We start from the raw sequence: 11,865 nt of genomic DNA on the forward strand, positions 1-11,865 counted from the left end.
AACAGGAAAATTGGCGTAGATTTTTTTGTTTGTACGAGTTAGTCGCCGGATAGCTACATTTTCTAGCAAGATGCCACGTGGCAGAGGTAAACTTAGGGCTAGACAGAAGCCCGCCGGCAATTTGAGACGCCAGCATTTGAGAAATGTGGGGCAAGAACCTGACGTAGACCCAAGACAGGGGAGCTCGCCGGAAATGCCAGGCACCAACCCGTCAGGAACGCTAGACAAGAACCTGCGGAAGTGGCGAGACAGGAACCCGCGGGCAACGTGAGAAGACAGTCTGTAAGAAATGGCAGACGGGGCACGCCAGGGAGGCCAGAGAGGATCCCGCCGATAATGCGAGGCACCAACCCGCCAGAAATGCGAGACGTGAGACCGCCGCAGAGTTGAGATGTGAACCCGCCGGAAATGTCATTTACCAGAGAAATGGTGGCAGAGGCAGGAAACGAACGGCGGAGGAGTTAGACGGACTCGTAGATGACCAAATGCTTCAGGATAATGCCAGTAGATGCATTCATAGATTTTGGACAGCTCATGAGAGAGGCACAAGTTCTACCTAGTAGAAATGTTGATAATAGTTTAAGTAATTATTACAGTTTGGGGTGTGGCAAACCTATTTTAGTAAATTCTGTGCCCGACAATTTGCCAAAGTTTCCGTTATCAAACAATGCAAGATCCGCTAATAATTTCGACAATGTGAGCTTTCCGTCCGTACGGATAGCCGGTGACGATATTGCAGTACACCTACCAACTTCGTTGAAACAACAAAGAGCTTGGTTCACTAATGTATGTAAATGGCACCGAATTTAGCCATATTATACAATACTTATTCTACAATGATATATATGCTGTCCGTAACAAGTAAGCACCGTGTTTCAATTATAAGTAAATAACTTTGAAAAATAATGTGTTGTTGTGTTTATATATTACTCCAAACTTGACCCACTTTTCAAAAAAATGTACATTTTCTATGAAATTTGAGACTTTATTTTTGATTTTCGCCTTGGCGGCATCCTTTACCAGTCTTAATATTTTAACCACTACTTTGTACATTAAAAACTAACAAAAAGTGCAAAAATCATCGCTGTTGAGCAATGTCACCATATTCAAAAACGAAAAAAAAAAACGTCCGTTTCCGAGACATATTTTTCTTTCCGTTCTTATCTCTTTGCGGTTAAGAATAGCGTCTGTAGCAGCTATCAACGATGTAAACAACGTAGAATTATCGTCATTTTTTTCATTGGCAAGGTAGTCTTTTCTATTATTATTTAAAAGAATAAAATCAGAGAAGTTAACCTTTTATTACGATTTATTTTTTCAATGATAATATTTGTCCCGCCATGACATTTTTATCCCAAATGACACAAGCCTCGATTTCGGTAAAATGACGTTGAAATTGACGTCACTTTATTAGATATTTCTTTTCATTAATTTGTTTTTCAAGCAACAGCCACTAGTGTTAAAATTAATAACATCGGACGAAGATTTTTAAGTTTAAACGTTTCAACATTTAGTTATTGCACTAGTAGCGAAATATCACAAATAATGAGTGAATTAGCGAATTGTTTCCCTTTGAAAACAACACGCCATTAACGGTGTATACATTGTGTGAAACTGGGTCAGAGAAGACATGCAGTTATTGCTCTGAATATACGCGGATATTTAAAGTGCATGGCGGATTTATTAATTGTTATGGTAAGTGTTAATTTTCATTATAAATTTATTCGTAATTTAAGGCAAAACAGAATGGACAGACCGCTTCGTTTGTTGATGTATCGAACAGATGGCCGTGTTAATTTAAAGAACATTTAAAAAATGGAATAAAAATGTATATATTGTTATATATGATCTAATTGCTTGATACAACAACATCTGTTTTCAGTGTTCTGTCATTAGTAATGGAATAATGTTCGAATGATGATCAACAACAAATAGTCCTACTTGTGTAAAGGGAAGGTAACTGTGTAACTAAATATTGGTTACTTAAGACAGTACTATTTATCTCCCTTATCAATTTGCATATAAAGCGTCAGAATTGACCCTAACTTGACCTATGGTCTGTTTCATCTAGCAATTAGAAAACACTGATGTTCTTAAATATTTATTTAATTCTGTTTATATGAAATATAATGATTTATATAATGTTTTATGAATATAGTACAAGTATGTTAATGACAGTGATAAATATGTGATATTGCACTTTGTTGACAGTAAAAATTTAAATTTTATAAAAATGGACATTTTCATGAGATAAAGAACATAACTACAATTCATAAAAAACATAAGTTCACCAAAAATAACCCAACCAATTTCTAGGAATTTGGAAAAGACAAATTCACAGTAACAGAGAAAATCAAAAAGTACTGGACAAGAGGTCAAATATTGCCTTATAGTACTACTTCGTAATGTTTGAATAATGCCAATTCAAATCCAAATACAACATTTTTGGAAAATTTTATAAAGTTTTATGAAGGCTGCTAAAGATCAGCAGCCTGTAATGTGATAAAAATCTGAAATACGAAACGTTTGACTAGTACAGTGGTTACATCACTGTAGTGATTCTAAAGTAACCATGCCACTATCAAAATTGACAGGGAACTTAAGGAAATTAATTTGCAAAGTTTCGTGATGACTAATCAATAATATATATTGTCCAGACAAACAAATCAGGACAGGCACATGCACACCATTTGGACAACTAAATGTTCACTTACGCAAACTGGCACAACAAAAAGTAATGACTATATAAAATACTGAAAACATACACATGAAAAGTACGAAAGGGCCAACATTTCTGAGTCATAGACCATTTTGCTCTTATGGTGCTTAATGAGGTAACAAGTTACACAAAATATTTCTATGGTAAGAAAAGGGCAATAATTTTGTAAAAATGCCAAATGCATTTATAGAACCAGTGCATTTAAAGTCAAATTATTACAATTTGCAAGTGTAAGAAGTTCGATACATTTTTCATTTGCAAACTGGAAGGTGTTTTAGGTGTTTTTATGACAAAAAATGTCTCCCATCTATGTATACCTTTAGCTATGGCGGCTATTTTGTGCAGCAAAACGGAAAGTGTCAGCGATATGCACAAATATGTTTTGTACTGATCACTCCTGTGAGGTTTCATCAAAGTCTGTTAAGTAGTTTGACCTGTGAAAGCCGACAAGGTTATTTTTCTATTTTTAGCTCTGGCTGCAATTCAGTGCAGCGAAACGGAACATGAAAGCGATATGCACAACTCTATGCTTGGTACTGATCAGCCCATTGGTGTTTTAGTTCAATATAAACTTTGTCATACTAAAAAGATATTGCAATTATAATGACCAATCACTTTTTAGATTTATGAAGGAGAAAAACAATTTATGCCAGCCTTTTAACTTACAACTTTAAAAGTAAAAATTATCAAACATTTTACTTTGGTATTGCATGAAATTACATTTTGTCACCATACAAGTAATTACTGACTTTAAAAATACTGATCACTGTGATCTTAAGTTTCATTTGTGAACATACTGTGCTATAAACTAAGACAAAACAGTACTACAAGACACAGTATTTTGAAAATTATAACAGTGAGTGTAATGTTTACATATTCTCAGAGTTTCTGAATCACATTTACATGCTTTCTACATGTGTGTCCTACAATAACAGCAAATATGTAACAAAATTTATTCAGTACGCTCCTCTATACTAAACTGTGCAAGTTGCAGACATTGATCTTGAACCATAGCTGAATGGTGACACTGAAGATTTCACAGGCATATCTGAAAAAACAAATGCATAATGTAGTAACTCTGTATTCGAGATGTCTGCAGCTCTTTAATATTCAAAATACGTATATTTCTAAATAGAAGGTAGAATAAAAGTCAAACTGTTACTGGATTAATAAAACTTCAATATATCTTATGCATAAGACCCATTTTAGTAGAATATACCAAGAGGCCAATAGTGAGCCTAAGTCACTCACTTGACCTTTACTGTTTGACCTAAAATGTATGTATGACACACTGAAAGATGAATAGTAACATTAGTGTTTGGTATATAAAAATATGCAACAGTTAAAGTGTCCCAATTTTAACAAATTTAAAATAAGACCTTTGGGCCAAGTTTAATAAAGATCCGCCAAGCAGTTAAAGAGGAAAAGTCATATAAATATATTTCTAATTATAGATCTACATGAAAGCAATACTGCAACATTCCAATCCTTTTTATAGGAAGAAGAAGGTTATGCTTGCCCTAGATATTCACAAGGGTATACATCTAACTCAATCTTTACCAATGAAAACACTGCAGAGAGAACCCGTGGGATATTTTTCAGGCCAATATTCACACTTATCAAACGATAATACAATTTTCGAATTTCTTTCTCAAATGACTTTCCTATATTTGTTTCACTTGTTACCAATTCCCTTTAAAGTAGTCACATGCAGTGTGCACTCTGCATTTTAACAACTGGTGTTAATTTTATGAAAATCCTTCAAAAAGTTTAGAAGGTATGAAGTGGACAGATAGACATGTGTGACTCCAATATAGCCTGCATATATTTTGTATTTTGGAATATTATGATGGCAGGCTATATTTTATACTATATCTTAAATTCTTTTGAAAATAACACACCTTACACTTGAGACTTCATATTTTATATCTTACATTCATCTTTTTAAGCTTACAACAATAGAATTGTGTTTACCTTTTGAATTAATTTCAGGAGAAAATTGTAAGATATTTGGAAAGTTACATTCATAAGTCTGTTATTATTTGGTACTGTATCATTTCTTACTGCAAGTGTAAAGTTTATATCATATTTGACCATTGGTCTCCTGTGAAACAAACTTTACACAAGCCTCTTGAAGTGATATATACCAAATCAATAACTGGATTACATTGTAACTCTTTGAATATTGTAAACAATTACCTGAAGGTATCAGTATCTGTGTTTAATTAAATCAGTCAGATCAACACTGGCATTCTCATCATATGAATCTACAGAACATTTTACACTGAAATAAAGAAACAACTTCCCACAAATTGTGTAATTCCGTTACTGAAAAATACAGACTTTACATTTAATTAAGACTATAATCCATTGAAAACATCAAGTGACAGATATCAAGAAAACATTGCATTAACAAGATATTTTAACAAAATGGTTATTGCTATAGTGTGTTTAAAAACTTTGAAACATGGTTAGTGGCTGGCAATAGTAGATCTTTCATCCCTGTAGCATTTGAAGGGCTAAGATTTAAGAAGTCTGAATAGATATCTTTACCCAAGTCAAAAGTTCTTAATTCAAAATGGTTGGCTGTACTATCCTACATGAAACTTACATAAAATCATTTTAATTACATTTACACTGTGTATTGTTAAATGTTTAGGGGAATGTAATTTTAATAACTGGCATAACATTACCTTCGACATGTTAAACTTATTAAAGGGTATCATTCGTACATCATTGTACTACTAGACCACCTTCCACTTCTGTCAACCTGACTAGACATGTAGGACACCCTGAAATATATAAAAAATAAAATATGTGAAAAGACTCATCATGCAAAAACCATAACACCATCTTTATAAAATCACCTGAACACCTTGATCTTAAAAATATTATTTTTTCAAATTATTATTGTCCATAAAAGTATAATTTATCCCATCCATAAATCATTACATGACTCCTTATATAATTTACCAGTTCGTAGGTTGGAATGGCTTTCAGCCTAAACCCAGAAGTTGAAGAAAAACAAATTATGAAAGTTTATTTATGATGTCATTTAAAAGAATGGCCTGCCTGTTAATTGTCAACTGTTTGCTCTTTTGAATACTGTTAGGCAAGCCATTCAATAATTGCATTTTATCAAATGCTGTCTTATACAGATCAATGGTCAATAGTTTGTGTTAATTAGATGTCACTGACTTGTGTAATCTCAACATCATACAGAGAGATAAAAGTACATGTAAATTGTAAAACATTGTATGTGATACCATTTCATCCTGTATAAATTGCCGTTAAAAAGAAATTACATAGAAGCATTATCTCTTTGTTTTGACTGCCCCTGCTCTATGTATTAAACTTTTCAAGCTTCTGCAGCCACTGTAATGTGTCATTTGTTCGCTTGTACTTCTGTCTGAAATGGGGTAATTATAATATTTTAATAACAAATAATAAATATATAATGTTATTCAATTCCTACAATTTACAACAGTTAATTTTGAAAATTCATTTTAACTCAATTACATTCTGTTCTGACTACAGCTATAAAATACATAGAACAGAGTATAAGCTATTATAAGGTCAAAGGTCATTGTAAATGGAAAAATCGGTAAACTTAGGCCCAGTTAATCACATATACTTTAAATAAGCTGTAATTTCACACAATAATTTGCTATAGGATTATGTCTCTACATACAAAAGACAAGAAAAAACAAATTAATAGAAAGAACATATTTGGGCAGTTTAAAAAGCGACAATGAAAGTGAAAGTAGAAAGTCAATATTTTCTTATCGACTTTTCTTTCATAAATTCCATTTAAAGCGTAGCAGTTTACTGTCATACTGTATTAAATAATCCATAAACATTATACTTACCGTTTAAATGCATGAAAAATCCTCATGATATCCGTAACTTTACAATTTGTTGATAACTTCTCAGTTTTCAGCCGTTTTCACGTGAAATACGAAACCGGTGTCGACATAAATGTTCTACTTCCGGCGCTATTGGATTGCGTAAAAACGGCTCTAGTACTATGTCTACGTGTTGACATTTCGATTCGACTGTCGGCTGTCAAATACTTTTAATATCTTTTCTGTATATTTGTCAATTTTCATGATGACAGAACATACTTGTAGCCAAGACAGTCAGTCATCTACTATGTTAAGTACATTCTGTATTAAATTTTCTATCTAGAAATTGTAAAGAGGTAAATGAACAGGAATATTACAAGTTTAAACTGCCACATGTCATATGTGAACTGTTGAATAATTACATGGTCATTATGCACATACAGTATAATCTATGAAAATTATGCACATACAGTAGAATCTATGACAATTGAAAATGATAGTACAATAACACAGGAAAAGTGTTGTTTTAAATTGTCACATTTTGTTGTAATAGCAACTAAAATAGACCTCCTGAAAATTTCTAAAAAATTCTAAATGCAATTTACAATAAAAACTACTTTTTTTCATTCTCACTACTGCCATTACTGGTAGACAGCATGCTGGTAGGCTACTAAATAAATGAGGAATTCTTTGGTTATATTTTTCAGGATAACCTCCAGCAGTAAGAAATATAAAGGTTCACTGCAGTTTTGACTATGCACAACAAGTATTGTACCCATACTATGCTCAGCAAGTAGGGCCCTTGTATTTTAAGCCAACACATAAATGCAGATTCTTTGGAGTTGCTGTGAATCCTCATGCAGGTATAAGATTTAGAAGTTAGTGTTTACATTCATATCAGTGTCAGTATCCTCAAATGCACTTTTTCAATATCAATTTTAACTATGAAATTTCATATATCACTAAATTAAATTCCACAGTCTTCAAACAAATCATGACTATATGAATAAAAGCTACAGGCCTACAGTGCACATTTTACATTGGAATTTACAGTGACACCTTTGCAGAAATTTTGTTAAGTGAAATTATCTAAAGGAAGTTGTTTCTGTTAAGACTTGATTTTACTAATTTCTATGTTGTATTTTTTTCACTGAACTTTCTGTAAATCCCTGAAATGGGATTGCTTTATAATACAGATGCTATATCATAAGCACTGTGAATTGGATTTCAATTAAATTTTGATAAATACAAGTTGTTGTGAAGCATTATCTATAAAAATGATAAACTGTTTGGTCAGTGTTGATTCACTCCATTTTTGATGAGAACCTTAATACATTTCTTATAAACTGTTCTTGTTTTTAAGGCTCTCAGATTTTCTACCTAGTGTATGAAAAGTACAGTACTGCTGTTGGAAGAGGAGCAAACAGTGTGGTATCTATGGTCCACCATCACTTCAAGCATCATGGCTATGGAGAAAAGAATGTTTCATTACATATGGACAATTGTAGTGGACAAAATAAGAAAAGTGTTGTAATAAGGTAAGAATTCCCAATAAATAAAGAAATATTTATTAAGCACACAGAATTAGATGTTGAAATATTTAATTTCGCAGTGTGATCATATACTTCAGTTTGAAAAATCACTGGTTTCCAGTTTATATATATAATGTGCATACTTTTATGTAAATAAAAAATCATATGTCCACTGATAAACATTGATTTATAATTTGAATATTGCATACTTACACAACATACTGTATTAAGAATTAGCTGTGTATGTTAGAAATTTAACTGTGTAGCTGGCATTTAATTGTTTTAATAAAGTGATGCTATGTTATATTCTAAGGACTACACTGTTGCTACTTAAAAGTTTTTGTTTAAGAATTCATTGTTTAAATGTACCGTTATTTTAGTTATGGAATGTGGCTTGTTATGATTGGTCTACATGATGACTTGATGGAGGCCGGACATACAGAATTCAGTCCTGAACATGTTTAGGTATATTTGGCTTGAGCCTCTTTAAGCAATTAGGTTTTTTCTTAATAATCAAGTACATATATTGATAAAACGTGCTGCAGAAATCATGTCTGTAAAGAGGCCACTTACATTAAAGTACCACATTTTCTGTTTCTTTTTGTGTTGTTAAAGAGTGTCTAGCTAACTGCAAGCCAGATCAATATAAATAACATAATTGTAATAAAGTAATTGTTTTTTCTTAATCAGGTTTAAGAACTCTTTGTTAAAATGAGATCAAAATCATGGCCCTTACTTGATGTAGAATATGTGCGATGGTTGAAATTTTGTCATGAAAAGAGGTTGTCATTACTGTAATAAAATTCTAAAATGTTATTTAATGTAATTATGTGTAGGCTGTCTTATGGACAGCTGTTGTTCAAGATTGAAAAAAAAGGTTATATGTTCTTTGTCTTAAATATTTGATACATTTATCATTACAGAATGTCTTCTGCATGACCTGGTATAATAATCTTCAAGGATTATAACTTCAACACAGAGACGGAGATTAATATTTTTAGGCAGGGGGTTGGCATGACAGGCAAAGTTCCTAACCGTATTACCATTCCTGAGCTGGATGCCAGTCGACAGTGGTATCTGTATAATGAAATAGCGCCCCTTTGCAGCAACAGCAATGTATGCTCAAAACCAGCAGTGCCAAAGCCATTACAATTGCGAACTCAATCATTTTAAACGAAGAATGAATGGAAAAAAGTGTTTAACATTTAAAGTTATACAGAGGAAGAGCTCAGCTCATTTGGTATTTTCTGACATTCTAATTAATTTGAACGTGTTTTTGATTTTTCAAAGATGTACTAGACCCCAAAAAAATCCATATATATTTGAATACTATACTATATATAGTTTATGTAAACATTGAATTAACAAGTTTATGGTGTCAACAGTACTATGCATTTGTTAAATATAGACAAACTGTATACAAGTATGGCTGAACACAGTATAAATGTGAAATTCCTCTAAAACACTGGAAGATGTTATTATGTATTATTGCCGTTAGTATCATCTAACTCTTTTGATACGATCAAGACATTTGATAAGGCAGTTTTCTAAAACTATTACTGTGTGTGAAGTGAGATTATGTAGTATTATGTTTACTGAATTAACTGCGTAACCATGGAAACATTTTTATGTTGTTCTATATTATCTCTTGAAAAAAACAACATTTTTTGAGGAACACTTTTCAGTGATGCATTTTTTTATTTTTACATGTAATGGTAAATGCCGAAAGTGCTCTACAATAAGTTACCAGAAACGTCGTTGTTGTCTCATTGAAGCATATACTGCCACGCAATTGTAACCATAGCAACAGAAATATATTGTATTATTTATGAATAATGATCTTCACAAACAAATTACATATGTTATTTTTCTAAAAAGATGACATAAATTGGTTTTATTCCATAAAAAACAGACATAGAAAATATTCTCATTTTTATCTCCGTTTCCATGGCAACCGTATTTTTTTTGCCTCAAATTATAGGCGTTGCTTAGGGTTATATCTTAGCATATGTGAATGTTAATTATACGTTCTGATATAATTGTTATTAGAGATTTTCCTGTTTTCATAAAAAAAATCAATCGGTTGCCATGGCAACAGCAGAATTTCAAATGAATTAAAATACGAGATTTTGCATTATGAGTTGTTGATCATTATAATAATATTTCAACAACATTTGATGTTGTGCCATTTTCACCTGTAAGTGAACCAAGCCCTTTGCAATGGCTCTTATGTTAATCTGGTGTTAATGCTCAAAGGAGCGGTAGAGTTGTGTGGATATTGTAATGGTTCAGTTTTAAGATTAAATTCAGATATGTAGATCCAAACTTCCAAGAAAGAATGTAAAGAAAAAACTAATGACATAGAAAAATGGACCAAAACTTAGGGATTCGATGAATATTTGAAGTCTTCAAGTTAGAACATCATAAAATCATAGAAAGAAATCCCGAAAAGGGACCACTAAAAGGGACCTCACTTTTGGACAGTTCAGAGCCTTTAAAATCTAACCATTTGCAAAGAAATGTTGCACAGTTTCGTTTTGATGCATTTGCAATCATGTGCGAGTACTGAAAATTTCGAATAATAAGATTGGTCATCTTTTCTAGAAAGTTTGAGAATTGATTGGATTTTTTATTCTTTACAAATGGAATTCTATTTTAAAGGGGAATAACTTCATGTGAATATTTGATGTTTGGAGCTGTAAAGAACAATGGGTTTAAACATGTATTGGACTGAATTTTTTGGTAAAGATGTTGTCCATTTAAAGATAACTGTGAGACGTTCAATTTAGGGTTCATAATATTTTTTTTATGGGATAATCATGTCTTTTTCTTGAAAGTCATTATATGTTTAAAGTTTATAAATGTCTGACTATGAAGTATTGCATATTACGCCCAAATAGAGTGCTAAAGTTAAAAGATATGTTAGTTTGTCATTGATTTACTTATTGCTTTTCTACTTGTCCACCATAAATATTTTTGACAGATTGCCATTTGCAATAAAATCAAAGGGAAACAACTATTGCAAGCAAATGTGCAAAATTACTTTCATGAAACAAAAATGATTAATCAATAAAAAGAGAATGAGAATGAGTTCTTACAATGTTTTGCAAGGAACAACGCTTTGTGTTCCGTACCGTCTCGTATTCATTTAAAAAAGTTTCCCCTTTGAAAAAAATCCATTTGCAGAGAAGTGAAAATAAACAATTTTAAAAATTCTTGAAAACGTTGTTTAACGTTGTCATTCGAAATTTCAGCACTCGTACCGTGCTGCAAATGCATCAAAGCGAAGATGTGCAACATTTCTTTGACAATGGTGAGATTTAAAAGGCGCTACACTGTCCAGAAGTGTGACCCCTTAATTTGGACCCTATTAGGGAATTCAAGCATCAATCAATCAATTGACATTCGATTTTATGAATAATATACCTATTTTATCAGCTTTTTCAATTTTCGTATCACAACACGTTTTCTTTCTATGATTTGATGATGTTCAAGTTTCAAGACATCAAATACCCATCGAACCCTTAAGGCAAATTAAGGCAAGAAAATGTTGATGAAATGTTGGTGCAGACAGAACATCATATAATCAGAATTTGGTGTCAGTAAGAACCTTTCTTGCGATTCGTGTGGAGTCAGACAGAACATTTGTAGTCTACCCATCCGAATTGAACACCTCGTACTTTCGGAAGTAATAGAGATATTGCCGGGATATATGGCATACAAAGAGACAGAATGTTGGGCTATTTACTGAGGATAATGCCATGCTTGT

At 32.3% G+C, this 11,865-nt stretch overlaps 1 long non-coding RNA gene across 2 annotated transcripts; it reads left to right on the forward strand.

The window, feature by feature from the left end:
- Positions 1-1,605: 1,605 nt before the first annotated feature.
- On the forward strand, positions 1,606-8,807 carry LOC128552194 (uncharacterized). 2 transcript variants are annotated; one of them, XR_008369003.1, is made up of 4 exons: positions 1,606-1,695; positions 7,272-7,427; positions 7,928-8,102; positions 8,477-8,807. It is a non-coding gene; the product is annotated as an uncharacterized LOC128552194 (long non-coding RNA). The 2 variants fall into 2 exon arrangements; XR_008369004.1 differs by having other exon boundaries at positions 7,960-8,102.
- The last annotated feature ends 3,058 nt before the right edge of the window (positions 8,808-11,865 follow it).

The sequence above is a fragment of the Mercenaria mercenaria genome, unplaced genomic scaffold (assembly GCF_021730395.1).
Source record: "Mercenaria mercenaria strain notata unplaced genomic scaffold, MADL_Memer_1 contig_2131, whole genome shotgun sequence".
NCBI lineage: Eukaryota > Metazoa > Mollusca > Bivalvia > Venerida > Veneridae > Mercenaria > Mercenaria mercenaria.